The following is an 8,213-nucleotide window of genomic DNA, read 5'->3' as shown; positions in this document are numbered from 1 at the left end:
GAATTTTAACTTTTTGCGACGTCTCGCAATTATTTCGAGGATTATACGTGTATTTTTGCGTGTTTGAAAGATGATAATCTTTACGATTTTTTGGGCCGGATGAGGCCGCAGACGAGCGTAAACTGAAGCGTAAGCGTTTTCGATAAAAAGGACAGTGTATATTGTAAAATTTTTGACGTGTCTAAAAACTCGATTACAATAATGGCGATTGTGGGAGTATACGAGTATATGCACCCACTCCCCCCCCCTTTTTAGAGAGGGGGATAGCTGAACTCGTCTTTTGACAAGCTGCCTACGTACCCCTTTCGAGGATCAAGCCATCTCGTAGTTCTGTTTCATGCCGCGAGTGTTCTTACTCGGCGGTAGATGTCGCGATGTCCGCCTTGACCGTGTCGATCGTGGCTGGGTCGACGCTATTTTCCGGATGTTCCGGTTGAGTTGTCGCGTGGGCTTCGGATTTTTGTCGAGCTTCGACGTCCGACGCGTTTGCGTTGACAGACGATTTTACTTCGTCCTTGGGCGGGGCGCTTTTGGCCGAAGATCGATCTATCTTCGCGCGTTTGCCGTTTGCAGAAGCCGTGATTTGCCTTAAGTTGCGACTGTTTTTGGCATCCCCAGATGGCCGCGACTCCGCTCGGCGTTGGGAACTTGAGACCCAGGTGGTAAGTTGACGGAACTGCCTGCATGGCGTTGAGCCATGGGGTTCCCATGATCACGTTATAGATAGCGGGATGGTCGACTACCGTGAATTCGACGATTTTCGTGATCTCCTTGGCCATGACTGGCAATTGGATTGATCCGAGAGTCATCGAAACTTCGCCTGAAAAACCCGTGAGCGGTTTTGGCGTCGGAATTACCTCTCCGAGTTCGATACTCATCCGCTTGAGAGTGTCGCGGAAGATTACGTTGACCGTGCTTCCCGTATCGACCAGTACCCTTCCGACTTCTAAATCTCGTATGACGAGATCTATGACGAGCGGGTCGCAGTGAGGTTGGTCGATACCGCCGGCTTCTTCCTCTGTGAAGGTGATCGAGCAACTTTGGCCGTCTCGAGGAGGAGACCATGTAGGCCAATTTGCGCTTGATTCTGCCTTCCGTTGGTAAGCCTTGATGGCCGACACGGTATCGCCGCAGTATTGAGATCCTCCGATGATCATATTGACTCTGCGACGATTGTTATCGTTCCCTTTGTCATCCGGCCTCCTACCGCGTTTATCCCCAGGTTGGTTTCGTTGAGGGGATTTTTCAGCGGGCGGATTTCTGTCTGTCTTTGGAGGCCGATCAGAATCGAGGATGAGATCCTTGACGCTAGTTACTTCCGAAAGCTCTCCAGCGAGTAGCTTCGCGGCCAGTCTTGCTCCCAGGACTTTGCAATTGGTCGCGGAGTGTCCTCGGGATTGGTGGAACTCGCAGAAGGTGTTCTCGTCATACCCTTGATTGCGAGTCCAAGTGTTTCCCGTGGTCCGGCCTTGATCCGAATTGATCGCATAGTTATGCGCTCCTTGGAGATCTTCCCCCTCGTGATGGACGTACTTGTCGTTACGAGAGTTCTTCTTTTTCCCCTTCGGATCTGCGTCTTTCGAGCTTGGCTGAGCTCGGTCGCTACGTAGCGACCGAGCGGGACGATCGCTCGGTCGCTACGTAGCGACCGGGCGGGACGATCGCTCGGTCGCTACATAGCGACCGAGCTTTGGCTCGAGCTCGGTCGCTACGTAGCGACCGAGCGGGACGATCGCTCGGTCGCTACGTAGCGACCGAGCGGGACGATCGCTCGGTCGCTACGTAGCGACCGAGCGGGACGATCGTTCGGTTTGAATCCCAAGAATACTTCTTCGTAAAAATAACCTCGTATAGGTTATTTTTACGAAAATTACATCCCTTCTTTTACTAACTCTTTCGGAAATACGATCTCTGAGGATTTTCGGGTGGTAATTCTGTCGTAACCGTTTTTGACCCCAACATTCAGTCTCGCTCTTCCCAACGCGATGTGGAAGCCTGAAGGTGTGTTTTTGGATCGGCCGTACCATTGTACTTTGGTACATTGATTTTTCCCGGATCGGATATCCTCATATCCGAAATGCGACTGGTAAAGGAGGTCTTTCGAGCTCCTTCCAGCAGTCGATCAATTTCGGGGGCAGCACTAGTAGCATGATGGATTTGAGACTTTACGGCTCTCACTTCTACCGCAGTCTTGGTGATGTAGTCACGAAGATCGCGGATATCCGACATCTCGTTAGTAGATTTCCGAGCCTGTCGGCGTTTACTGCGAGCGAGCTCGGTTTGCTTTTCAGCCAGCTCTTCTTGTTCGTTCCAATAGACGATTTCCTCTTCTTCCGTCATTAGTTTGTCGAACGGAGAGCTTTCCCGAGCAGAGTGGCTTCTGGTCCTTCTTGGATGTCTGTCGACGTCCTCGTCGGTGTCGTTGGAGACATCGCTAGGATCCAGGTCAATGCGTTCGGCTTCGTTATCCTCCGAATCCTTTGCAGGAGGCGGAGGACTTTCAGAGTTCCCCTTTTCGATGGGAGATTTCTCGCTAGGGTTTTGACCCGAAGGTCGTTCCCGCGCGACTCCAGATCTGTCAAGTGGGGTAGCGAAGTCGAGCCTCTTCCCGTGGATTTTGGTGGTTCCGCGGGGACGGATTGCTCGAGTCCTTGCCGTTAAGGTTTCAACCTGTTTGGTCAAGGTACTCACAATCATGTGGAAGATTACGTTGACTGTGCTTCCCGTGTCGACGAGTACCCTTCTGACTTCTAAGTCTCGTATGACGAGATCTATGACGAGCGGATCACAGTGAGGTTGATCGATGCCGCCGGCTTCCTCCTTTGTGAAGGTGATCGAGAAATTTTGGCCATCTCGGGGAGGAGGAGACCATGTAGGCCAATTTGCACTTGACTCTGCCTTCTGTTGGTAAGCCTTGATGGCCGACACAGTATCGCCGCAGTATTGTGCTCCTCCGATGATCATGTTGACTCTGCGACGATTGTTATCATTCCCCTTGTCGTCCGACCTCCTACCGTGTTTATCCCCAGGCTGGTTTCGTTGAGGAGATTTTTCAGCGAGTAGATTTCTGTCCGTCTTTGGAGGGCGATCAGAGTCGAGGATGAGATCCTTGACGCTGGTTACTTCCGAGAGCTCTCCAGCGAGTAGCTTCGTGGCCAGCCTTGCTCCCAAAACTTTGCAGTTGGTCGTGGAGTGTCCTCGTGATAGGAGGAACTCGCAGAAGGTGTTTTTGTCATACCCTTGATTGCGGGTCGACGTGTTGCCTGTGGTTCGGCCTTGATCCGAATTGATCGCATAATTATGCGCCCCTTGGAGATCTTCCACCTCGTGATGGACGTACTTGTCGTTACGACAGTTCTTCTTTCTTGCTTTCGGATCCACGTCCTTCGAGGATGGTCTTGCCGCCTTATGTTTTTGCGATTAGACTTTAGTTTCTTCATCGACTATGATGTAGTCCGTTACTTTGTGGAGGGCGTCCTGGATCGTTCGCGGTTTGTCGAGGGTTATCCACTTTCTGAATTTCGACTTGTACCAGAGTGTCTTTCTCAGCGCGTCAATGGCCACTTTTTCGCTTATCCCGCTGACCCTGGACATTATCAGCTTGAACCGGCTGATAAACTCGCGGAGGGGTTCGTCTTCCTTCTGGGAGAGACTCCAGAGATCGACATCGGAAGTTTCTCTGTCTATGAACACAGAGTATTGTTTGAGAAAATCCGATGCGAGCTGTCGGAAACTCCCGATGGTGTTGTGATGGAGGCGTGCGAACCATTCGAGCGCCGCTCCTTCTAGATTTTTGACGAACAAGCGGCAGTAGCCGGCATCTTTTTCGCCGTTCTTCAGTCTCGCTCTTCCCATCGCGATGTGGTAAGCCTGAAGGTGTGTTTTTGGATCGGCCGTACCATTGTACTTCGGTACTTTGATTTTTCCCGGATTGGATATCCTCATATCCGAAATGCGACTGGTAAAGGAGGTCTTTCGAGCTCCTTCCAGCAGTCGATCAATTTTGGGGGCAGCACTAGTAGCATGATGGATTTGAGACTTTACGGCTCTCACTTCTACCGCAGTCTTGGTGATGTAGTCGCGAAGATCGCGGATATCCGACATCTTGTCAGTAGATTTTCGAGCCTATCGGCGTTTACTGCGAGCGAGCTCGGTTTGCTTTTCAGCCAGCTCTTCTTGTTCGTTCCAATAGACGATTTCCTCTTCTTCCGTCATTAGTTTGTCGAACGGAGAGCTTTCCCGAGCAGAGTGGCTTCTGGTCCTTCTTGGATGTCTGTCGACGTCCTCGTCGGTGTCGTTGGAGACATCGCTAGGATCCAGGTCAATGCGTTCGGCTTCGTTATCCTCCGAATCCTTTGCAGGAGGCGGAGGACTTTTAGAGTTCCCCTTTTCGATGGGAGATTTCTCGCTAGGGTTTTGACCCGAAGGTCGTTCCCGAACGACTCCAGATCTGTCAAGTGGGGTAGCGAAGTCGAGCCTCTTCCCGCGGATTTTGGTGGTTCCGCGGGGACGGATTGCTCGAGTCCTTGCCGTTAAGGTTTCAACATGTTTGGTCAAGGTACTCACAAGCTTATCCTGTTCTTCTGACATTTTCTCATAGGTGGCGAACATCTTTTTAAACTTCTCGAGCGCCTCGGCGTTGGCTGGTGCGTTGGCCGCGGGTACGTCTGCTGCTGGAGTGTGGATATTGGTGTCGCTGCCTCCGTTAAGAGGAGTCTGCACGTTATCCGCGTCGTTAGTTGACATGTCTGATTGAGCGTGGTGTGGCTTTTGAAGGTTAGATTGATCCGTATCCCCCTCCTTCTAGCGCCGAACTGTGGGAACCGAAATTCACACTGTCGATTTCCTTTTAAATAAGGAAAGTAGGAAAACCCTAATTTCCCAGAGGACCCGGATATCTGCTTCTACCACACGTCAAGCAATCAGGACATGAGAATAACAACGATAAAAATAAGAAATCGAAAAAAGAGAGCAAAGAAGATCTTATTCCGAATTTGCGTAAGAGCGTTTACAACAAGGTATATGCCTGGGCTCGAGAGCTGTCGGCCAGATTCCTAGTTCTAGCAACCCTAAGACGGCTAAACCTAATTGAGTCGCAGCTCGAAATAACAAAAACGGAAAATTGCCTAAATTGCTCTAAGTGCTAAGTTTTCTCTGAAAAAATCCTCTTTGCACGCTCCTCGCCTAGGACTCCTTATATACTAGCTCCAATGTCGGTTTACGCTTTTACTCTTCTGCCCTTAAGCCGTCATAGCATAAAAATGGAGATATTCCATTTTTCCCGATCTTCACAATTATCTTCAAAACTTCCGTATTTATCCGTGGAAACTTGACATTTATCCTTCCTTGTGGACCAAGCGTAAACCGTGCTGTGGTTTGCGGCCTTTTGGTTAAGAAATCGTAGGATGGGCCTCGAGTCGTGTTTTAGGTCCCTTTGGGCCGTCTTCCGACTCGAAGCGTTTACTACGATTTCTTTCGATAAGGAACGAACTTTCCGCGGTATTAATCCTCAAAGTTTGATCGATGATTTAGAATAGCGGAAAAACTAAACTGAGCTCGCTACGGTCTTCGGGAGATAGCATTGAAGGTTTGACGAGAGTGCATGGACTGGTGTCGTCTCGACGTTTCAGAAGAGCTTGGTCGCTACGCAGCGACCAAACTTTCGCTCGATCCCGATCGCTACGTAGCGACCGAGCGGGTTGGATGCTCGGTCGCCATGTAGTGACCGAGCTTGGCTCGGACTTGGTTGCTACGTAGCGACCGGACAACGTGTATGTGCGGTAGTTACACAATGACCGAGCTTGGTTCGTTTGCTTTGAGCCTTCAAAGATACTTCTTCGTAAAAACTTAGTATTGGTTATTTTTTTACGAAAATTATATTTTTCTTTTTACTATCTTTTTCGGAAATGCGATTTCCGAGGAGATTCGGGTGATAATTCCGCCGTGACCGTTTTTGACCCCAACATTGACAACCCTGTTCCAGCATCTGAATCGCTCGAACTGCTTGAACCACTATTTTCACTTGAACCGGACACAGACATTCGTACTGGATCGGATGAAGCCCAGTCTCCAATTGCACACAACCTTTATGGCATTCGAGAGTGGCCTGTTACTTTCCCAACAAGTTCATACCTAGGATCATCTCGTGATTCTTTAGGTGGGCACAAACCAGATTCACAGGGAAGACCTTTCCCGGGATCTGCACTGGGATATTCGACATGAGACGTAGTGAGTTCCTGGCTTGCCCACCATCTGCCCTCACTATCCCAAAATTATCACCAGCGTACAGACAGAACAGACCCTTTATGACCAGTCCCGGACTCACAAAACCTATGTGTAGCCCCTGCGTCGGAAAGTACGTGAGTTTTTACCCCACCGACCATGAGGGTACCTATCAGAGACCCCTCATCAGAATCCCCTAGACATTTCTAGGTTCCAGACCAAGCATTTCTGCTTGAGGGCCCTAGCAGATATGAACTCGTTTAGGTAAGCCAACCTTGGTCCATCTCTGGACTCGATTGCATACCACCTTGGTCCATCCGCTAGGTCACTCGCCATACTGGTCGAGCCCTATCCGATCCCATATGGATCCTTAAGGCGTAATGCTTATCTTTGTTGAGTCCTGGTAGACTTCTGCAAATCCCTAAGCGACAAAGCTTTAGTGGAGTGCCTTGTTCCCCAGGCCACTCAACCGTAAACATAAACTACCTTAGACTGATTCACAACATCTTGTTGTAATCATATACCACTGTCTTATGGAAAATACTTTGGTCATGACCATACCATGAAGGATGTCCCATAACATCCGTCAATGCATTGCCAATATGTTCAATACTTCCACTTCCAGTGGGTACCTAGATGAGTAGGATTTCGATTTGATCACACATTTGGAAAACGTCCCATACCATTCTCCAAAGCGTCTTACTATTGCGAATGCTCACACCATTCACAATAGTAATTATAATATCCTCAATCCCCATCATACTAAGATACTTAACATCATGTTCTTCCAATGATTGGAATGAACACCCTGAGTTTCCTCATTCTTTCTTTCAACGGATTAAGATTGGAATTGATTCATTCCATCCAACTAGATCTAAGGAAACCTATCTTGACTTATACCGAGTCCTAGCTGATCCATCTGATCACAAGTCCACTCGTGTACTGGTCATGTAGTGTCTCCTTTGACTCAGATTTAACATTGCATATGCTTTACTTATTATGAACGGCCATCAAGGGATAACACTTAACTTCAGTAGAGTGCTGCACGTTTATTTCAACCTAAGCCACTCTCTGGTCCATGTTACTTCCCTTGTCCAGGTAATCCATAAACAAGTTTTGCATTGCTTCCATCCCTTCCAACCCGTCTATTACTTCTAAAAAACTAAATCGACCAACCTTTCTGTTTATAGGATCTTCCCCTTGGAAAATGTATATTGGCTAGGCCGGTTTATCTTAGAACTCCCACATTCACAAGCATGATACCCTAGCTTACCTCAACTCTTTCTTGGCTCACCCCAACTAAGGTTTCATAGTCATCATAGTTTTGAGAAATAATTGTGATTTGGAAACCAACATCTTAGAGCGTTGTCCCAAACAGGATCAACCTGGCTCTGATACCAACTTGTAACACCCCGATCCGGCCGACTAGGCTGTGGTCGAAGTCTTACGTTGCTTGGTCCACTTCTTGGCCGAACCTCTTAATTTTTGCCATTTATTTATAATATCGCCTAAAGGCAAGGGCTAACTTAGATCTTAGTTAAAGACTTCCCTAGCCATTAATAGACTAGATCCTTTCAACAGATACGCAGCGGATTTTTCTCTAGTTAACTATTGGTCTAAAACCAATCTAACAGTTGTCTGGTCGAATCATGATAGACCATATATTTTACCCATTTTTAATCATGGTCTATAAGTGTTTTAAAGTGTTTTAAGATACAATTATTATGTTTTGGAGTCTATTTAGAGTATTTACAGGTTCATGGACGTTTAGGAGAAATATGGTGATTTTGGAGTCTTTTGGAGCCTTTGGAGGTGCAGAGTTGCACAAACGCGTCAGATGTTTAGCTATGGATGGAGACCTTCTGACCGTTATATTGATCTCATATTTTGACACAAGATAGAGCTTTAAGTTAGCTTTCCAATGCCACCGGTCTCAGTTCAGTCGGCATCCTGTAGCAGACGTTATGCCCGTTTTACTGAAGAGTGGTCAA

Source organism: Brassica rapa, unplaced genomic scaffold (assembly GCF_000309985.2).
Source record: "Brassica rapa cultivar Chiifu-401-42 unplaced genomic scaffold, CAAS_Brap_v3.01 Scaffold0323, whole genome shotgun sequence".
Taxonomy (NCBI): Eukaryota; Viridiplantae; Streptophyta; class Magnoliopsida; order Brassicales; family Brassicaceae; genus Brassica; species Brassica rapa.
This window is presented reverse-complemented; position numbering follows the sequence as displayed.